Source organism: Empidonax traillii, unplaced genomic scaffold (assembly GCF_003031625.1).
Source record: "Empidonax traillii isolate 1590-97213 ecotype Southwest subspecies unplaced genomic scaffold, ASM303162v1 scaffold237:size1322474, whole genome shotgun sequence".
NCBI lineage: Eukaryota > Metazoa > Chordata > Aves > Passeriformes > Tyrannidae > Empidonax > Empidonax traillii.
Genome location: NW_020955430.1, coordinates 903,919 through 926,279, shown reverse-complemented (window position 1 = coordinate 926,279; position 22,361 = coordinate 903,919). Strand labels below are relative to the sequence as shown.

The window sequence follows — 22,361 nt, the reverse complement described above, 5'->3', positions numbered from 1 at the left end:
AGACTGTTCTCCTCGCAGTGCAGTTTGCACTGGTAAGCAAAGGGCTGGGGCCAGACTGCCTGATAATACATCAGGGAACAAGGTGGTCTAATGGAGCAAAGATGAGTCAGGTACAGACATCTTGATAAAGCAGTAGCTGTCTCCAAATATGTTTAACTTTCACCATTGCAGGTAAGTAGCCAATTTTGTTGTTTCTATTAAACTATTGAAGAAAATTTACCGAACAAGAGCTTTAAAATGCAGTTTAAAGCACAGTTGAGGCAAACAACAAACGTTTTTGGAAAGGAAAAACCAGCTTGTGTTCTGAGAAAACCCTTCACGAATGCTGTGCAGTGGTTTTTGGTTGCTAGAGGGCAGCATGGTATAAACAATGAGAGTACGAGACCTTTAGGTCTGTGAGCATCTGGTCTCTCTGGGTTTAAATGCGGTACTTCTTGAAGATATCAGTGATTTCTGAGCTTTCTGACCAGTGTTTAGTTAAAACACCCTATTTCTACTTTGATTGCTGCCTCGGTGATGTTAACATTCGTGTGCCTACATTTCCCCAGTTCCTTTTTGACTCATCATAAATGCTTAAGAGCCAATTGCCTCGGTCACTTTTCTTGTTGCAACAGCTAACACAAGTAAAGAAATTATGAGATTTTAAAAACTGTTCCCTAAGTTATTTTATTTACTGCATGATTTCCTACTTCCCCAGTAGATGGCATCTGCAAAATATTTATGTATTGGCCCCTGAAACAGAAAACAGTAAGGTATGAAATTTGTGGTGAATTATTTATTTATTACTCATGGGTGTTGCTTTGCGTTCTGTCTCAGAAGGGTGTGCCTCTGCTTTATAGTGCTCCTCTTTTGCTATTCCTTGTTTTGCTCCCCTTTTGCTGTTCTTTATTTTGCTAATGCAATTCTTGCTGTAAATGCATTCTAAAACCGAGTATAGAATCAGTTTTGTGCACGGTGCTCATGAACAACCAAACACTAGAACAAGGCATAGAATAAATATTCATTTCAAATACTTGTACAATCCAATTTTCATTTGTAAAATATTATGAAACATAAAGATCTGAAATTGCAGCAATTTTAGTAAAATAATTGAGCTTTTTATGACTATATAGAGCTTTTTGCGGTGTAGAATTCAGCATAAGAAAATCAGTCTTTTAAAACATGGCAAATGGGGCTTCTGGGTGGGACATCTTTCTCAGGCATTTAAAAACTAATTGGGAGCCACTACTGAATATTTGATTATAGTTGCTGTGGGTGCTGCTGCTTTTAGCCTCCTGTGGAGATTTGTTTTGGTTTGGCTGGTGTTCATTTAACACATTTCATAGACACAGGCAAAAGCATCTCCAGGGCTGCCCTAAGCTCTCCTCAGCCAGACTGGCTCCCAGGCACGCTCCCTGTGCTGGGAAGGGCCGGACTTCACATTCCAACCCCAACCCCGACCGTGCACTTTGCACCGAAACACTGTCAGAGCTGGATGGGAGTGACTGCTCAGGCTGAGTTGATCTTGCCAGAGAAACCATGTTTCAGAGGAGAATCCTCCATGTCTTTTTAGGGAATCTTTATGTTCTTGTGGATCTAAGTGAAGATACCCACATAGCATCAGTCACAAAGTTCATTCCATATTGTCCCAGATGCCGTCCCTGCATCTTTAAGCTCTACTGATGCCCTCCAAGATCCAGGAGGATCTAAGAAAGAAAGCTGCAGCAAGGTAGGGGTCAGCCTCTTCTCCCAGGCAACCAGGGCCAGGATGAGAGGACATGACCTCAAGCTGCACCAAGGAGGTTCAGGTTGGACATCAGGAGGAATTTCTTCATACAGAGGGTTGTGAAGGATTGGAATGGGCTGCCCAGGCAGGTGGTGGAATCACCATCCCTGGAGGTGTTCAGAAAATGACTGGATGTGGCACTTAGTGCTGTGGTTTAGCTGGCGTGGTGGTGATCAGTCAAAGGCTGGACTCAGTTATCTGGGAGGTCTTTTGCAGTCTTAATGATTGTGTGATTCTGTGACTGGGATTGTCAGTCCTGCTGCTTGGGCACGAGGCACTGCAGTGCTGAGACAACCTCCTGTGACCTGCACTGTCCTTCAGCATCAATCTTCCCATTTCCTACAGCGGGAGCTGATGCAGGATTTTGGTGCCTCTGAGATCCTGTGGGTTAGAATAAACTTTCCCAGGGAAGGCACCCCATGACTGTTGTGTAGTTTCTTCCTCTTCTCCCTTGTACCTCCATAAACCAGCTTATGCTGGCAAGAGGGTTCTGGAGCAGTTACTGCACAGTTCTGATCTCCATCATTTCTGCAGGGATGAGCAGCAGACTTCAGTCTCTCCAGGCTGACAATCCTCTTCCTTTCACCAATGCTACAAACAGTTCATTTTTAACTCTATGCCTTTATTTGCAGGCTCTCGGTATGAAATTTCTTTTGCTTGTTTGTCTAGTTTTTAGTTTCACAACTGAGGAACAAAAAACACTTTTAGACGTTCTTTAAAAACTTTTTTTTTTTTTTTACTGTGAAGCAAAAAGCAGCCAAAACCACACAGTGCTGAATAAGTCCAATTATACTGCATTCTTGTGGTTGAGTAAGACACAGAGCAACTAAAACAAACTAACATAAACAGGGAAAGCCAAATTAAATACTTACATTTGTATAGTGCAAGAGGATCCTGGGCTCAGGAATGCAATTCAGTCTTTATTTATTTTTTAAGTAGGCAGTGCATAAAATAGTTGGGGATCTTTGCAATGCAACTCTAAGGTAGTGAAATATTTTTGACTAAAGAATCAGCTCATACAGTATTGTAAAGGGGCTAAGTGTTTGCTCAGCATGTGAGAGAGCTTTGGCAAATCTAAAGAAAGGATCACTGAGTCAGTCATGGCTCTTCATAATGCAAAAGCAAATTATCAAATGGATACCTGACACCAACTGGGGGGAGAGAATTTGGGTGTCTAATTGGCACATACACAATCTGCTTAGCACTGGAAGTGTGAAGTTCTACTTGAAGCTAAAATGATTGTGGTATGTAAGGAATGCAGATGTTTATCTATATATCATTGCCACTGGGCCTTCTCACAGCTCTCCTAATAACTGTGCTGCAGAAAGAGCTTTTGGACTTTTCCAAAACAAAGCTGACCTTCCCATCACTCCTCACTTCCATGTGCTTTGTGCAAAAGGAAATACATGAAAAAGTAGCTGCAGCACGATATGGGTGCTAGAAATTACTGCAGCACATTATTTTATAGCTGAAGATTGGGGTAGAAGGATTTTATTTGGAGGCAGTGCAGTTCACTCGCAGATCATTCACTCTAGGCTGGTAACTCCTGCACTTCTAAGGTCTTACCAGCGTTTTATCAGGTGTTGGCTGAATTGGTTCCTGAAGCTCTGACAGACAAAATAGCTATTTCCTGCAGTTAGGTTGAATTGAAGAAGCTGCAATATATTAAATACTTTACTAGTGACTTTTCTGTGCACAGAAATGCCAGCAGCCATCACTGGGATATTTGAGGAATGAAGGAGATGTGGTACATTCCACAAATGAAGTGGGAGCCAATCATAACCTGCATTAAGCAATGGTCCAGTTACGGACTGTGTGTGTGACCAGAACTTCCAGGTTCATCTACCTTATGAAGGGTTGGTTTCTGTTCGGCCTGACCACTGATTTCTGCTCAAAGTGGAAGGTGTCCCTTTCTAGCAGTTTCTAAAGGAAGATGGCAGAGGGTGGAACCCTTTGGTGACCTGTTGAGGGTCTTAAAATTACAGCATTCTGTGGCGATAATCCCCATAACTCTGGCACTTTGACTTACATCAGTTACGAGGACAAGGCTCAAAATTCTCAAAGTAGCAGGCCCAAATGTTTGTGTGAAATTAAAAAATATTGTCATCCTGAATTATTTCAGGCTATTAATCTACCAAAGGAATGTTTAATCGCCCATTTTCCTTTCCCCCTTTTTTATTTCTTTGAATATCTCTTTTCTTCACTTCTCCCTTCCCAACTGTCTGCAACAAAGAAAATCTGTCGGGTTTCTCTGGAGTTCTTCCCCTTCAACATTCAGTCTGCAGAATCTCCACATAAAAGGTTACCAACCTTGGCTTTTGCTTAGACAGTTAATACCAGCTTTATGTTCTAATCCCACTTCAGTTTGCTGATCAGCCTTGTGCCATCCCCAGCTGTTACAATATGTAAACCAAAATATTAAGATGTTCTAAGAACAGTAGCCCAGCTTTAGCTTTGCAAATGCATTTTTAGTCCCTTGTGAGAGACTTGATTTTTCTATAGCAGTTTCCACAGAAACTACTGGAGACTCAATTGTTTTGGAAATCAGACTCCTCATTAGAATGTCTACCTATGGATATACAGGCACTTTATTACCTGTGAAAAGAGGGAAAAGCTGATATTTGAGTCATTAGTAGTTGTTTCCCTCTTGCCCCTCTGGTTCCTGTCGTGTGCTGTCACTTTGGCACCGGTGTTCCCCAGCCAGCCTCGGTGCCTGAGCGGCTTCCCCGCTGCCCCGGGCCAGCAGTGAGCTGTCCTTTGGCAGGGAATCACTGACGGCCTTTAAACAGGATCCAAGACTCTGCACTGCTCTCATCTGTCAACTGAAGGTCATGCTGTCTGTGTATGTAGGCCAGGCTTACTGAGGTGATGGACTCCAATATGGATTTAGAAATAAGGCAGTTTTGCCCAGACATTTTGTAGATCCCACGCAAGATTTCCCCCAGCTTTTTTTTTTTTTTTTTTTTTTTTTTTTTTGGCTGATTGTGAGAACTTCTCCCAACATGGGTCCTTCTCATGGGCTGCAGTTTTTCACAGACTGCACCAGTGTTGGTTCCTCCTATGGGGGTGTGGGGTGCAGTCCTTTAGCAGCTGACTGCTCCCACATGGGTCTTCTGTGGGGTCACAAGTGCTGCCAGAAAACCTGCTCCACTTTGGCTTTCTCTCTCCACTGGTCCACAGGTCCTGCCAGGAGCCAATGTGCTATTACAGAAGCTGCCTCAGTTCTTGACAGGATTGTCCTCTTCTCTATCTCTCTGTTTCTTTCTGAGGGGCAGGGACTTCTCATCCAAATAATCTACAGTGGTGGAGTGAAAAAATCAGTGGATAATAAGCATCCTAAGAGTGTGAGATTGCACGTGGAAAGACAGAAGGGGAAATGGTTTACTGGAGTATATAAAAATTCCCAGCTTATCCACCCTCTACATTCATTCAGATCAGTTGAAGGTTTGTACTCCTAGAGCTGAGCAGAGCTGACAGGATGAAGTGCATTGCACCATTGACACTGCATGTGCATGTGGTGAGGCAGGACACGGACACTCCTCTGTGGGTACTGAGAAGGGCCAGAAGTTGTTCTCTCTGGAGTACTCGGGCATAGCCTGTGGGCTTCAGACTTGATGGACTTGCTGGGCCTTTGCAGATAACCCACTTTTTATACTGGGAGCAGGATGCTCAGTTTTGCTGCTACCTCCAGATGGGAGAGGAATGTGCAGCACCTGACTTGTCTGGGGGCTCTGCTTCCTCTGCACTGACCTGCCTCCTGACAGGGGAACCTCCACATTCGACCCAGTGGACTGTGGTAAAAATTAGCAGAGTCAATTTGTTGTTCATGATTTCCTCCTCCTCCTCTGTAGTATTCCTAGCAAATTGGGTACCTGAATTCCTAAAGGGCTCAATTCTAAATATAATTACCAGTTTGTGGGGGGTTCACAGGATGTCCAGCATAATCAATGCTCAAGGGAAAGCCCCGGGAACAGCTGGAGCCTTGCTCAGAGTGGGAGAGCTCTATTCTGTGAAAGGTAATGGAAAACTTTACTGCTCTGTTTTGGTGCTGAGAAACTTGATCCATGTGGTTATTTTTATTCTTTTATGTTTACATTCTTAGTACCCTTTTCTGAACTTTAGACATATATGTACTTTTTCCTTCTATCTCCTATGAGCTGCTGGATAGAATTCTGCTAAAACCCTTCCCCCTAAACCCACAGACAAATGCAGATTAAAGGTATGTGCTTTTGCAAGAGGTCTGTATTCACACTGTCACTCTCTGGATTAAGATTGCTGTGGTTTATGTATGTGCAGCTGCTTTCTAATTAAAACCCACATCTGTCCTGGCTTCAACACCAGTCAACTATAGTGCAGCCATTAAATTAACCCTCTCTGTTACTTCCTCCCATTGTCCTGTGGGCACGTGAAAGGATCAGTGGATTGAGACATGAAAAACCAAAAGCATGATTCTCCCTCTTGCTGGGTCTGTGCTCAGTTCATCTGAATGGAGAAGGACATGGTAGCCAGGTCCCCTCAGTCTTAATAATATTCTGGCTTTTAGTCTAATTTAGCACACATTCAAGGCTGGGCTGCAGTCCTTTATTCTGCTGCCCAAAGACTTTTTACATTATTATGTCTGCTCCCAATCCATTTCGTTGCTTCAAACCCCCGATAGGCCCCAGGAAGGAGGTGCATTTGTTGAGTAAAGCGGGTTACCCTGTCATCCATCCGCCCAAAGGATCCCTTGTGTCCAGGGAAGGAATCCATAGTAATTTCTCACTCGCTCCATGTTGCTTCAGCTGTGCAGAAGGAGAACCCTGCGGTCTGACCCTGCAGACTGGGCTTTTTGCTCACGTCCAGCTTGTGGAATTCAGGAGGCCGTGTCATCCAGAAGGGATTTTTATATGATTCTTCTAAATGACAGATAAGATAAATGAGTACAGATGAAAGCTTTCTCTCGTTTCCTTGGGGCCAAGCAATAAAAGAGAGAATCTGTAATCTGAAGTAAAACATCCACACCAACCCCCAAAAACACTATGGAAAATGTTGCCTCTTTGACTCCCTGAGCACTGTTTAGACTTTCAAAACTGGATCAGCCCAAGTTCGTGGTTTATTATGTGGGCTGCTCTTGATAACTTCTGAAACTTCATCCAAATGAACTATTCAGGTCCTGGGTGGAGTAACACTAATGGTGATGTAACAGACCTGAGGTCAATGTATCTCCTCCCAGTGTGTGGTCTGTGAATAATCCATGGGCCTGTGGGTCCCAGAAGCAGTGATCTCTCTGTGAAAGAATTTGACAAAAAGGGTAGCTGTATCACAGTTAATACTCCCATTTCCTCAAAGAATCCATTCACTGCAAGGGAGGAAGGAAGGTGCCTTTTCTACATTTATCTTCTAAAGAGCACTGAAGAGAGAAGGCACTCTGGCTGACTGGAGTTGTGCACACCTGAAGAAAGTCTCTGTTTGAAATGAGTGCCTGCAAAATATACTGAAGTCAATGTATGATGCAGGTGGATGATGGTTTCTGAAGGGAGATGTTTTTGTTTTGATGCCTGCAAATGGATTTAATTGTAAGGTGTGAGCTCTGATAACCCCAGAATGTAAGAGAGGGTATTTATTGAACTATCTCTCTAAACCTGAAGAGCATCACTTCAGATGCTGCAAATTTTAGAATATTGGTCCTGGGGTCCTCTTCCCTCACTTGACAAATGTACTGCATAGAAATTCACAGAATCACAGAATATGCTGAGTTGGAAGGAACCCACAAAGAACATTGAGTCCAATCCTTAGCCCTGCACAGGACCAAATGGAAGTTTAACTTTCTTGTATATGTTCTGTTCCACAAAATGCTGTTCAGGTTTGGAATGTTAAGTGTTGAAGTTTAATGGAGAATCCACTATATTTACTCAAGAACAGTATCCACTTCTTCAAATACGTGTGGGAATTGGGCATTAACCAACCTTGCTGCTCAGAAGATCAGATCTGTCTGTTTGCTGGGTTAGAGTTTGTAAAAAGAGGGATTCGCTCACTGAGTGTCTTTTGGGATGTGTTTCTGGGTTATTCTCTCTAAGAAGAGATTGATAGAGGTGAGACAGAGAGACTGGACTGTGGATTCTGGAGAATGAGGATCCTCATGTGCTCCCTAATTATCATTTGTATGGTCAGTCCTGAATATTCCTGGTTTTGCAGCAATTGCTACTGGAATATTAAATATCACAAGCAGGTTGAATTTCAATTAGAAATCCAGAGGAAGAGAGAAAATAAATAGGTTTTCAACTTCCCACTGAGATTTGGGCAAAAACCTCTTAGTTTTGAGGGCAAAAAAGACGCTGAGACATTCTTGTTGTGGATGAAAACTGGCAGCCTTGTGGCTGATAGTTCTCATGAGTAGTCTGGTTTCCTCACATTAGCTAATTTTTTTTTTTTAATTTATTCATTCAATCGACATTATCTGTTATCTGGTTTGACTTGGAACTGAATTAGATAAGCGTGTTCTCAGAGATGAAGAGCATGTATTTTCATATATCCTTCCTGGTCCTGTGATAAATATGAAATGATTAATGAAAAGATAATAATCCAATGCAGTTTTTCCCCTTAGTTTTATTAATTCATAATATGGCCTCTGACGTAGGAATTTATACACGTTAGGTGACCTTGGCAAGTCAGGTCTCTGAGGAGCTTTGTCTAAATAAGCATGGCTTAATATCAAAATGTAAATGGCTGTTCTAAATACTGATATTTGACAGAGAATGAGCTGGAAGTGAGAGTGCACATAATTTTTAGAGGTATGGATGGATTAGGGTTAGGGCAATAGATAAACCAGTCTCCTCTTTCTGAATGCAACTCCCAACAGCAATTTTTACTGACATGTAAGGAATGGGAGTCAGTGTTGAATAAGAAGATGAATAAAAAGCCTACTAGCAAGTGGTTTTCTCTTCTTAATTTAGGTAACAACCAGATCAACCCCCATACCATACTCTATATTTGCAAAAAGGTCATTTTCATATTGCAGTAAATAAAACTGTCCTTAAACCAGGAATGAACCTGGCGGTTTGGGAGGCTTCTGGTTTGATACAGCAATAATAAAAGTCTGTGTGGAAGTGATAATCTGCCCTTTAATTCTTCTGTGAATTTTTAAATCTTGCATAAATAGCAGTTTATGAGACTTCATGTCTTTTAGGGTACATATTTATTTCGAGCTAAATTCAGTGTGTTTCTGTCATGTTTTCAACTTTCAGAACCTTATTGTTGCTCTTGGCTCAAGTTTTGCCTCTTTATAGCAGGTTATCAAAATGTATTTCAAATCTCCTATCCAGCATTTATTCACAGACTGACTTTGGACCAAAACTGACCCTTTTATTTGCCCCTTCCTTATGCAACCGAAGTGTATCGTTTTGCTAATGAACAGCTGCATTTTAATTGCATGTTCTGGGAATAACCATCAACCGATGAAATACAGTCTGCTCAGCCTTCAGTGAGTGACTGCAATCACCACCCTTGGGGCACAGAAACCCACATTTTCTTGCATCTCTTTACTCTGCAATGATGCAGCAGCATTCCTCAAAAGAACATGTCTGGAGGGAGCTTGTTCTCTAAACCACCCAACCCAACAGCAATCACCTTCCTGGTCTTATCCATTAGGAGGAAAAACCCCTGGTTTAATGTGGTTCTGTAGCCAGGGCTTTTGTAAATACAAAATGAAACCTGCAGAAGTTGAAATAAACAGAATGATAAGCATTATAAAAAGAAATTCCATATTTCAGGAAACGAATTTTCATTTCTCTGTCTTTGAACTGCCATGGAAGGTAATCATGAATCTGTAGGACAAACAGAAATGACTAATTTTTGGGGATGATTTTTAGCATTTTTTTCCTAAGGCCTCAGTTCCTAGAATAATTTGATTTTACAAGTGTCTTAGTTTACAGAAGAAGTAGTTGAGCCCCATATTGTGAGAAAAACTCAAAAACACAAACCTCAGAGACTTGAAAGCAGTTTAAAAAAGCCCAAGGTCAATTAAAAAGCGTATTTAGATTTGACTTATTTTTTAAATGCTTGAGACGAACAGTCCTTAATACCTCTCACACTTTATTCCTTCTTAATTATTGTGCCTTCTGAAATTTTAAGAGACACTGAAACAGCGGCAGAACATAACCAGTTCCTACTGAAACCTCTTGGCTCCACAGAAAATTTGTTCTTGTATTGCCACAAGCAGTTGCTTTGCTGAGACAGGGCTGAGTCCCAGAGCTGAGACACCTTCCTGCAGCTGCTGAAGGCAAAGGCAAATGCCCCCTAATGCTGCTGATTTTTGTGAGGCTCTTCCACTGCTCCCACTGCCAAGAGCAAAGAGCTCCAGCCTTTAACTGAGCTCAGCTCTCTTTGGTTCTCCAGTCAGCTTTGCCTGAGCAATGACTGCAGAACTGGCCCTTACAGATAGTCCAGTATAGATCAAAAGATTATTGTATGTAGACGTTAACTGACATTCTTGATATTAGTGAAGAGACACACTGTGCTTACCATCTGCAGATGTTGGAGTGGGTGGGTAGGATTGGGTTTTAGAGAATTGGAAACAACCTGATTTTTTTTTTTTCCTATTTGGTTAATTATGAAATGATTCTTAAAAGAGATAACAGTGACTAATTTGGCCAAGGAATTTATTGGGATGGAACACGAGCACAGAAACAAAGCAAACAAATAAAGCAGAAAAAAAACCCCATAGGAGATTTAGCTTATATTTAATGATGTGTAATTGCTGTTGGTACTAGGAGGAAACATTTTTATATAACAATTAAGGTCATTTTTTACCAGTTTTAAACGTTCAAATTTGAATCAGTATTTGAACACATGATAAATATCAGTGGCTGAGATTGTTCTTCTGACTTGTACAAGGTGGGGAATAATTATCCTGCATCAGCCAATAAATCTATGGTTCAAAGGAGGAAATGTATGTATGGATGTTGTTACCAACCTTATATATAACTTATTATTTAATATTTTATGTTCATAGGCTGTTACATTTTTTAGTTTTTAATACAGAAAACAAATCCTCGTGTTGTATTTTGTTTGGGGAGTGGCATGATTTTGTTTCTTTCTGCCTGCTGCTGCGAGAAAAATCTTCAATATATTTTGTTACGTGTCAACTGTGGCAGAGTAGCTTTCCTGACATTTTGCTTGTTTTGAAGAAGGGAACAGTCCCCAGCCCAAGGAGAATGTGTGTCAGCCTTGGCTGCTGCTGAAACAAGGGCCTGCTTCTAAAGGGGAAGTTGAGTGAATTATCTTGGTGTTATAGATCATGTGTCACCAAACTTAGATGACAGCAGATTTGTTTAAACACAGATAAAGAGTAAACATATCTAATTTATGGCAGCTTCTGGCACACAGGGCCAATTTATTGTGATGATGTTGAAGAGAGATTTTTGTGAACAGAGTCCACTTTGTCTTCCTTTTCTCTGATTCCTCTTCCATCATCAATCCTTATCTTTTCTGGACAACTTTGTTTCAGCTCCTTTGTTTTTTCCAAAGTTAGGTATCTGTTGTTTTTCATCCTTCCTGGGTCTCGTTGTGACTGTGGCAGGAAGGACCCACTTACTGAATACAGGTATTGCCTTGCTGTGTCCTGCAGAACCTCTTACGTTGTAGGAGAGACCCAGTTCTGCAGTGACAGAGCAGCATCTTGTGTCCTGGGTCTGCAAGGAACCTGCATCATCCAGAAATGTCAGGGCAGTGAGCTCAGCTCAGCCTGAGCTCAGCTTTTCCTGTTCAGTGAAAAATGTGGGACACTTGGGTGTACATGGGACACCTGTTTTCACCTCTTAAATCTCACCTTGTATCCAGGACTTTTCTCTCTTTGTGTACCAAGGTGAATTACCCCAGTACTTGCTCTTGTCCAAGTAGATAGTGTGTGTTACTCAGGAATTTCAGAACCATTTAGGTTGGAAAAGACCTCTGAGATCATCAAGTCCAACCCTTGACTGATCACCATCTGGTCAGCTAGACCATGGCACTGAGTGCCATGTCCAGTCATTTTTTGAACACCACCAGGGCTGGCGACTCCCCCACCTGCCTGGACAGTTCATTCCAATGTTTAACAACACTTTCCATGGAGAAATTCCTGCTGATGTCCAACCTGAACCTCCCTGGGCACAGCTTGAGGCCGTGTCCTCTTGTCCTGTTGCTGAAGGAATGGCAGCCACAGACTCTGCAGGGAACAATCCAGGATAGGAGGGCAAACATAAGCTGACCAATGCTGTAACACAGTGCCAGCAGTGTGGCTGACCAGTGCTGTAACACAGTGCCAGCAGTGTGGCTCTGAGGAAAAAGCTGCTCTGATCATCTTCTGAGGTAGCTGAGACACCCAGGCTAAGAGCAAGGGCCAAACCAGCCCGAAAACAGCAGCAGAACTCCAGAACTCTTCCTTCCTTGGTCTGCTGAGGACAAAGGAGATGTCACAAAGATGAAGTGACTGTTTGAGTATCAGCAGAAGGTCAGTGGCAGCATTCAGCACTGATTCTCCTGTGGCAAAGGAGTGCTTGTGCCTTGAGCCACAGTGCTGCTCCTCAGGCCTTCCATCAGCTCATTACAGAATGTTGGTTATTACCAGTGACTGTTTTATCTAAGCAGAGCCAATGAACCTTAGACTGCTTCGGGGAGGAGGGATGCATTACATGGGAATTACAGGATGCTAGAGCTGTCCAAGAACATTTTAAGTCTAATGTATTTGATATTATGCAGAAATAAAAAGACTGCAGGTGGCTGCTCTCTCAGCTTCACCTCTTGACTTTTGGACTGTGCCTCTACAGAGGATTTTCAAACACTTCTATGCTGGGACAACAGACAGTGGAAAGCTGCCCAGATACAACTTGTGTCCTACTGGGAGGAGAAGAAATGACCATCTTCATGTTCAGCTTCTCTGTGCATGAGTATTTCATTTTGGCCAAAAGACATGGAAAAGAAATAAACAAAAGAACTGCACTTTCAGTAAAAGCTTCTACTTGAATAGCTTGTTAGAACAAAGGGCTTCAAGCAGTATTAGTAATAAGCAATAAGCTACTGATTGAGTGTAGGAAAAAATGTTTAAAAATGTGGAAGTACATTACTGTATATTAGAAGGATTTTTAGTTGATTGCCTTAAAAGACACACATTATCCATTTGGCTTTATTTTCTTTTAGTACTGCTAGAGAGGGGTGGGACTGAGAAAAACTGTTTTGCATTGCCTTGTTTAAAATGATGACTCTCATCAATTGTGTATGCTTTTATCATACTTTATTGTAGGGATAATTTTAAGTTTTATAGGAAAACTTCTCATCTTAAACTAATCCAGTCTAGACATTGATTTCAGTGGGCACTGGAACTTTCTTAAATAGTTTCCAGAAAGGTTTCTTTCATCACTGGTACTGTTGGACAGCAGACAAAAGAAATGCATGAAAAATATGTATTTAGAGCATGGCATGTAAGAAAGGGAACTCAGTACAACAGCCTGTCACCAAAATATTTGCTTTTGAAGTAGTTATCTTTTATAAAACCCTTAACTTGCTGTAAAATGTATTATTAGGGAGAAGCTTCAAAGCAAAACATTCTTCCCTCCTACTTTTGGTTATTTGATAAAAAAAAGGATTCTTAGCATAATCATCATATGGTCGAACTGATTATGTAAAATAGCTTTTTAGCAATTAATATTTGAATGAATGCCTGCTCTCAAGTCAAACCATAATGGATCTTTGTTGCACTATCAGATTTCCTAGAGACTGTTTAACTAAGTTTCTCCTGTACAAACAAAATAAAAAACAACTGTGGAAAAACTCATCATTTTAGGACTCTTCTGCTATAGAATATCAGTCTCTTTGCTGACACTGGGGAAGATTTCTCTATAATTCCCAATCTTTTGTTTTGGAATATTTTTAACATAATCAGTGCATTTTCACTGTGATCATAAGGTTTCATTATTTTTTTTAAAAGCAGTTAAAAGGGAGAGTCGTACTTTCACATGGATTCACCACGAGCTTTGATGAGTTCCAGAAAAGTGACTGTTATACAAATACAAGGAATGAAAAGAACTTGTTATCTTTAACAAGACCTTGATTGGATGTAATAAAAGTTCCCTGTTAATTTACTGAAGTTAGCAGCTATACTGGTAATGAATTTATAACCAACAACATTTGATCTTCTGCGGAAGCTTTTGCCCCTTTCTCCCCCACCAGAATGTTTCTGGAGAGAGTCCAGATAATTTCCTTTAATAGGGATTAAAACTTTAAAGGAGTGTTGCTTTATAGTGAGCCTTTTTGGCAGTTTATCAGAACACATATGCAGCTGGTAAATGTAACTACAAAATTCTGTGGAGGGATGACTATTTTTCCTTAAACAATCTCTCCTCTCCCCTCCCTGCCATGGGCAGCACATTGTTTACAGCAACACTGACAAAGTAAAGAATCACAAAAATGAGTTACGTGAACAGGAAAGCTTTGATTCTGTGGGAATAGCTCCAGAAATGGCTTTGGTGCAATGCATGTTAAATGAAGTCATTATCCTAGAACTCTGGAATAATTCTACCCCAATAGAACAGAACCTGATTTTTTAAGTAATTATGTTCCATTTGGAGTTCTGAGAAATTGTCAGTGTTTTTAACGTGAATTAGGACTGACATTCACACACACTCACACAAAGGCTATTGAAGTGTCGTGCTGCATTTGTGGAGGAGTTTTCCTGTTGACTCATTTTGATTTTACAGTCCTTGTTACAAACTGGCATTGTTGAAATCCGTGTTTTAGTGGGGAGGTGGTTCTATGTCTGCTGTTGTTCTGTTATTTATTTAAAACTCTCTCAGTCACCTCCATATTCCCTTAAGTTCCAACCCCTGTCCAGGACTATCCTGGCCTGTGGGGGTGAACACCAATGGCAGAGCCACAGATGGACAGGGTAGACAGACAGCCCATATAATCCATCCTATGCTGCTTTTATAAGTCTATAAAAATGCAATAAAGAAAAGGGTCTCATTAGGTAGAGGCAGGGGGCTGATTGATTTGCAGGCCACACTCAGTTTATAGCTGCCTTCTGTGTGAACATCCACCTTAGAGTGTGAGTTTACTCCGTTTGCCATGGCTTGTTTAGTTAGACTTAATTTACTGCTGGGAATGCTGAGCATTATTCATGTTTTTGTGGTGACTTTCACCCCAATTTGGCACCTAAGTATGGACCCACTCTCATTTTATTCTGTGGAAATAAAACCCTTAAACCAGAGGTCAGAAGAAAAGCTGAGTGAAATGCTTCTACTGAGTGTGGGTTGTCTAAGAAGGCAGGAGGTGTTTAATTGAAAGGGAAACTTAATACTGTCAAAGCTCCCATTTCATTTCATGTGTAGTTTTCTGCATTTCAACAAACACCCCCTCCAAATCTTGAAAGAGGCTAAAAGAAAAAGACTTTGTACAGAATCTCAAAAGAAGCCATTTTATCTTATGTTCTGGGAGTCTTTCTAGGGAAGAATTTTCTTCCTGTAAATGCTGGGGAAACAGAATGTGCTGCCCATACTCAGCGTGTTTTTTGGGAATCCCACCTGAAGAAATGATAACAAATTCCTGAATATGAACTGTTGATCCAATCTTATGGAACTGTTGATATTTTTATTCATGTACTTATTTAAACCTTTTCTTCAAATATGTCCTGTGTCTCCAAGTTCTAGTGATTCTTGTTCTGGATTGAAGTTTATCAATTTTTTAAGTTGCTGCCTCTTAAGTTTTATTGTAGAACCAGAGAATCATAGAATGGTTTGGGTTAGAAGGGACCTTAAAGATCATCTACTTCCAACCCTTCTGCCATGGATATTATCAGTTCTTAATAAGAACAGCAGTTCATAAACATTTATAATAATACAAGGTCTTAAATTAAAAATACTTTTTAAGTCCAGTTGGTGGAAATTGTTTAAAAGTGCTCAGAATTAATAATGTTCACAAAAACAAACAAAAAAATAAAATTCAACCTTAGTGCAGCTGTTATTTGGGTCGTTGGAAGTTCTCACCACTTACATTCACATTTTAATTAATTTGGTTTCTTTCTTACTATCTAATAGCTTGCCTTTTATCTTAAGAGAATTAAATGGGGAAATTGAAACACTTATAGATAAGTAACTGAGTTTAGCCAATAATGATTTGCTACATTGTATCATCACACCAAAAAGATCTCAGTCTTTAGTTCAGTCACAAAATTCCAGTTACCATTAGAAAACCTTCCACAATGTTTGAAATTATTAAAGCCCATGGGGAAAATCTATCTGGGTATTGAGCTCAATCTCTATTATTATTTTTGTTGGTTTTGTCATCTTTCCCCCCCACTTCCTTTTTATTCAGATGAACAATCAGTGCCTCCCATGGGATGCAGTTAACCATCCAACTCATCCCTGCCCTTTGATACTCCATAGTACCCCCACGGAGCTGATTCTTCAAAGCCATTGACTGGGCTCGAGGAGCCAGTTTTTGTTAATTTTAATGGGGATTAGACATCCATCCCCTAAGGCACCTTTGAAAAATCTCCACCAGGTTCTTTATGGCTCTTCTTGGAGGTAACAAAATGTTTAGCCAGTTCTATAGCTGCATTTCCCAAAACTCTACTAACGTAAAATTAGGGCTCATCTTATTTCTGCAGGTTTAAAAAGCCCCATTTTTCTGTTCAGTCAAATTTTCTATTTCATTTCTGCTCAGTCCTCTATATGACACAGTTTCAAAGGGGAATGACAGTTTTGGAAAGGAACTGGTAGATGATCCTTTTTGCATGCAAGGAAAAGTGATACCTTGTTTTTTGACATGCACCCTGTAACAATCAGTTATACCCTGTTCTCCTTTTCTGGAGAACACTGACAACCTTCTTCAGAAAACTGATTTCTTTCCATCCTGCTCTGAACTATTTATTTAAAATATGTGTCACCTTAAATATTCAGGCTTTCCAAACAAAACTGCTGAATGTGTGGTAGGGAAGAGGAGAATTACCTATTCCGAGAGAACCAAAAAGCAGCAAACCCAAGTCCATTTTTTATTCACTGACACACATTCCCCAGCAGCAGTCTGGATTCCCTTTCTCATGCACTGCTACCCTTATCTGAATAGTACTCTGGGATATAATAACAGCAGACCTCAACTCTTATGTTAGGCAGATACTAAAAAGTATCTGCTCTGCAAATATTTCCTTTGAAAAAAGTAAGAAGTTTGCCATGTATATAAACAGAAGTGTTCTTCGTTATAGCAACATGGACGGCTGCTAAATTGCATTTAAATTGTCCTTGTTTAATTTATGTTCTGTGCTGTCTGCCTTGTATATATCCCTTAGTTATGTTTTTGTCAGTTGTGTTTCTTTAAGTGTATTATAAATTTGTATTTCCCTCATAAACCAGTCTGGAAAAGGGCATCTGTACTGGAAACTGGTTTTAGTGACTTGACACTTTGGCTCTTTTATGTTGTGAAACGAGTTTTAATTTTCTTAACATAGGCCAGGCATGGTACATAAACCTCTTCCCCCCCAGGGAGGCTTTTATGTTTGATTCCTTTAGTGGCAAAGCTTTTGAATTTCTCCCCTTGATTGACTTGATTATGATCTTCCCAGTATATATCCTTCATGTTGATGAATTCCTGGTAGGGATCCTCAAAGGAGTTTACAAACCTCAATGCTAGATGAAACAGAAGAATTAAATTATCCCTGCAAAAGCTGCTACTAGTGAAAATAGGAAGCTGAATATTAGTGCTGCAGATTTATTAATTCTTTGGGTCTCTAATTTGAGACACTGGGGGAAGATTCATTTTTAAAGAAGAGGATTTTGCTCTGGGAGTCACGTTGCCATCTTCAGAACGTGGTTGGCTTCCCAGTGCTTGGTTCTCTCAGGGGGTTGCTGCTCAGCTTCCATTGGGCTCTCAGCATTACCCACAGCAGGGCAGCTCTGGTGCCCCCCCCTCTTCTCCTTCTTGCCCCCCAGTTTATTGCTGAGCACGAGGTCCTGTGGTCTGCAATGTCCCCTGGGTCAGCGGGGTCAGCTGTGTCCCCTCCCGAGTCCTTGTGCACCCCCAGCCTCCTCACTGGGGTGGAACAGAAAAGGGTTCGACTCAGTGTAAGCTGCTCCTCAGCAATCAGGAAAACATCCCTCAATTATCAACATTGTTTCCAGCAGAAATCCAAATTCCAGGCCCATACCGGCTACTATGGAGAAAATTAACCCATCCCAGCCAAAACCAGCACAGTCAGAAAAGGAAATGGGGTGGAGAGAGGCAGGATCAATGTTGTATTTTTCACAAATTTCTAGAAACTATAGTTGGGGCTTTTTCAGAAATTAACCCAGATAGGATGGAGTTATTAAGGAAGAACTGGAAGGACAGGCAGGAGACACAGAGGTATAAGTGCCTGAAAGCAGGCATAAATTTAGGGCTGGATGTCTATGTGTATAAATTCTTTTCTAAACACATAAAATAGCAATAATACAGAAATGCAAATACAGGAGAGGGTGAATCCCTCAGTGCAGAGCTCTCCCTCCCTCCTGCACCGGCTTTCCAGCTCTCAGCTGTCATTTGTCGTTGTTAGAGCTGGCTGAAAATGGTCCAAATTTTATGAAAACTGTCGTGACCTTTTTTCTTGACTTGACAAATAAAAGGATGTTTTTTCAGGGTGGGGAGAAGTGTTATGATCTGTAGTGAAAGCAAGTTTATTTTTTTAAACTGCTTTAATGGTTGTTTCTATTTTGGTAGATCTGTGTATGGAAAATGAAGCCAGAATGTTAACACTGCCTACTGCCAGAAATCAGTTCATATTTGCTTCTTCCTTGCTGCCACATTATAAAAATGAAATGATTAGGGGTTTAAATATTGATTTTCTTCCTCACATAAGTTTCTAATCTATTTTTAACACCCTGGATTCCTGTGTGTGGTCTCCTGCCACAAGGTTTCAAAGACTGCTGGCAGAAGAAATTTTTTTTTTTACCAGTTTTGAATTTGTTGCTACTCACTAGATCAAATGAGGAGAAAAGCAAGCTTTGGTTAAGATCTTGGGGTGTAGATAGTTCCTGGTGGTAACTGTTTGACATTAACATAGTGGCACTTTTACATCACATCCATACCTGTTTTTCTGGGGAACCTCTTGCTGACTTTCTCTGCGTATCGAGGCAAATCCACTACAGAGAACTGGGATTGTTTTCTCCCCAAATCAAGGGTGATTAATTCTATAATTGGCTCGAAATGAAAATCAGAATGCATCTAATACAGAGCTATATTTTCATATGCCAGGATTATTAAATGAATGTGAATTACATAAAAACAACTTCAGTGGGAGAACTCTTGTGTTAGCCCCAGTTTTTTGGAAATTGCAAGCCAGAGGAATGGACAAGTATGAGAAAATACTTCTCTTTGCATTTTCTGGTGAGGTTCTGATGTTTCCAGAGCTTTGTGGATATTTTTGGACCCCCCAAAATGAAATCTGATGATGCAGATAAAATCTGGGATTTGCATTTTTGGAGTGAAACCACAGTGAAGTTTGAGATGTCTTGTTTGTTTGTTTAACCATGTGCTGGGGACGATCTGCTTGAAAACAGTGAAAGCTGAGCTGTAAAAGCTGGGGCTTGGCCCAGTGTAGCTCTCAGGGTAGGACTGGTAGAGATCTGTTACCTGCCCTTCTTCCCAGGGGCATCATGGCCTTACTGTGCCATAGATGTTCGCCTTTGAGAACATTTTAAGGGTGGTTTTTGGTTTTTTTTGCTGTGACCAGGCATGTGGCTGTGAATATTTCATAGTCCATTTTAATTACTGTGGTAATGGAAATATGTCTGGAAGTCAGGTTCACCCTACAGAGGAAGCAAACCAAACACGGCAGCCAAGCCCACAGCTTGCATGAAAGCAAACAATGAAGGAAACTGCTCAAGAATTTGCAAAGTCATTCAACCGTAGTTCTGCAGCAAGACACAAGACAAGACTGGAGTGGTGGTTTCTTCACCCTTTCTTTTCCATTAGAGACCCTTCCCTCCTGTTTGCCATCTGCACAGCTGTAAAAGTTCTGCTTCCTTCCTTCTCACCATCTCCTGCCAGGAGTGAGTGTCTACGTCTCAAAAGGGCAGATTTGAGGAAAGCAAACTAACCACTCACAAACACCCAGCTCTCTAAAACCACAGGTGCATTGTAGGAGTTTCAGTCATTGTTTTGCCTCATTTTATTTCTCCTTTTATTTTTCAGGCTTTTTAACAGCAATCCTTGCCAATAAGATGACAGAAGAAAGCCCCACACTGTTCTCCAGTAGCCTTTGGCATTTCTGAGTTGGTGGCCAAGCTAATTGAATTTGTGGAAGGAGAAAATAATGAGGAAAAATGCAGATGAGGTAAGGGAAAAGCTTCAGGGACTGGACCAGAATATAGATGAAGGAAGTAAGATCCTGTGAATCGTCAGTTCTAGCATGGCTTTGACTTCATTAATGAGTGAGAACTGAAAAATACATATTTATTACTGACTTGTTTAATGATGTAGCGTGTTAACAGTATGACTGTCACCTAGAGATGCTGTCTTGAATAGCAGGACAGGCTGGTGGGATTGATACCTCCCCACTGAACAATGTGACAGCACACTTTCTCCCTTCAGCAGTGCTCATTCTTTTTGGCACAAGTTTATTCAAAAAGATCATCTATCACCACTGCCTTTTCACAGATATGATCAACTGCCTAAAAAAGATGTTTCAAAGGAATGTGCTTTGCAGTCTGAGGGGCAGAGGAACTGGAAAGCAGGGAGGAATGATAAGCCTAAGGAAAATGATAAGACCTGTTACCAGGAGTGACGGGGACAGGGAATTGAGGGTGAATGTGTAGGGCTGACACAGCTGGGCAGCACCAGAGGCAGAAGGCTGAGAGCAAAACAAGAGTGCAGATTCAGGAGTAAATGGCACTGCATTGGAGAAATATCACATTGATACAGGCTGGAGGTGTGATTGAATTAGGTGTGGTGGTGACACGGTGACAGGTAGTGCTACAGCTTCTGCTGGAGTCACATGGATGAAACAGATACTCCATGGGGCTGCCTGCAAGTCCAGCTGTCCTTCCTGTTCCCCCAGTAAACCTGCCTCTCGCTTAATAAGCTAACAGGTTTTTAGAGCTTCCTGAATTCTTTCTTTCTGTGCTTATCACCAACATTTTGGCAAATTTTATTAAAGAAGAAGTTAGGGGAAAAAAAAGAGAAAATTAATATTTGAGAATATTAACTGAGAAAATATTTGAAAAACAACTCCACGTAGAAAATATGTAAATGCCCAGTGTGGTACTGGATGACCCCTGCTGTTCCGTTCCCCCATCCCTGATCTCCTCGATGGGGCAGGTGAGCTGTATCTCTCAAGATGCAGCAAGGGCAGGTACTCCTGTGCTGTGTCATCTCTGTGACAGCAGGGTGTGTGTGGTGGGAAATGCTGATGAGGGAGGCTTGCAGAGGAAAGTGGGATCAGAAAGTAATTGGACTGCAGCTCTCACAGGGTACCAGAGGGATCGTGTTTTGTGATACACTGACTTGGTTTTCTTTCAGAGCTTCCACATTTTATGTGGAAAGTTTCTACAGTGGCAGGATGTTTAGCTTTTTAATCAAGACGTGTCTTTATTATTGTTGTGTCTTATTCTGCACAGCTTTCTAGCATTCCTGGACTCTTTTTCCATATCCATGGGTGGGTTCAGAGGGTTTACGTGGTTACCACTGATCTGTTTCCCAGGGCCCACTAAGAAGGAGTGTATTTCAGAACAGTCAGCTTCTGTTGGGCAAAGGAGAAATTAATGGTAAATGCCTCCAAAAAGTGAAAGCTTTAACCCTTTGGTCCTTTAAAACCCAGTTCCCACTGGTGCTAACTTGCCTTTCATTGCAAGATAATGAACCTTCACTTGTGTTCTGTGTCCTCACCTTCAGCGTGGGTTCTCTGCATAGCTCCCGTCGGGGTCAATTATCTGCCAGGAGAGGCCCCCAGAGCAGCCTCTGTTGCTTAATTGTTACTGTGGGATCCTCGGGCAATGTGCAGTCGCTGGGGCTCATTTACAATTCTAACACATCCAGCACACCCTGCATCAGGAGCCCTGTGAACTGGACAAAAGTTAGAAAGTGGCAGCGCTGTTCCTGGCCAAAAGCTCATTAAGATAGACATCTCCTGCTAGTGAACATCACTCAGATGACACAGACAGCTCACTCCAAACGAGAAACACTCTTTTGTTCTGCCTTACCAGGGCTTTCAGATAAAAAGAATTTGAGGCCAGCTGTGATATGAAGGGAACAGGTTTAAAATAGCTCTCAGGGGCAGTAAATGCTTAATGATCAGATCTTTCATTGCTCTTGGAACATTTGAGGAAACTCAGCCAGCTAAAATTCTTGTTGATTACTTTAACAGAGGCCCTTTGTTCATATTATCATGCAGAATAATTAAGCCAATGCAAGCAAATCTGCTTAGCTATATACATAATTAAAATGTTAGGCTGTGATTAAACAGACTGTATTGGCACAGACAGCACCTATTCACTTCATAAAAGAGTTCCATCACTGCCTTAAGCGTGTTTTCACCCTATTTTTATTTATTATTTTGGAAAAATGAGTTTTATCAAGATAGTGGAAGATGATGAGTTTCCAGTGAGGAGTTAATGAGATTTTA

At 41.1% G+C, this 22,361-nt stretch overlaps 1 long non-coding RNA gene across 1 annotated transcript in view; it reads left to right on the top strand.

Moving 5' to 3' along the window:
* Positions 1-22,361, top strand: part of LOC114059681 — a 67,938-nt gene that overhangs the window by 32,823 nt on the left and 12,754 nt on the right. The window lies entirely within an intron of this gene.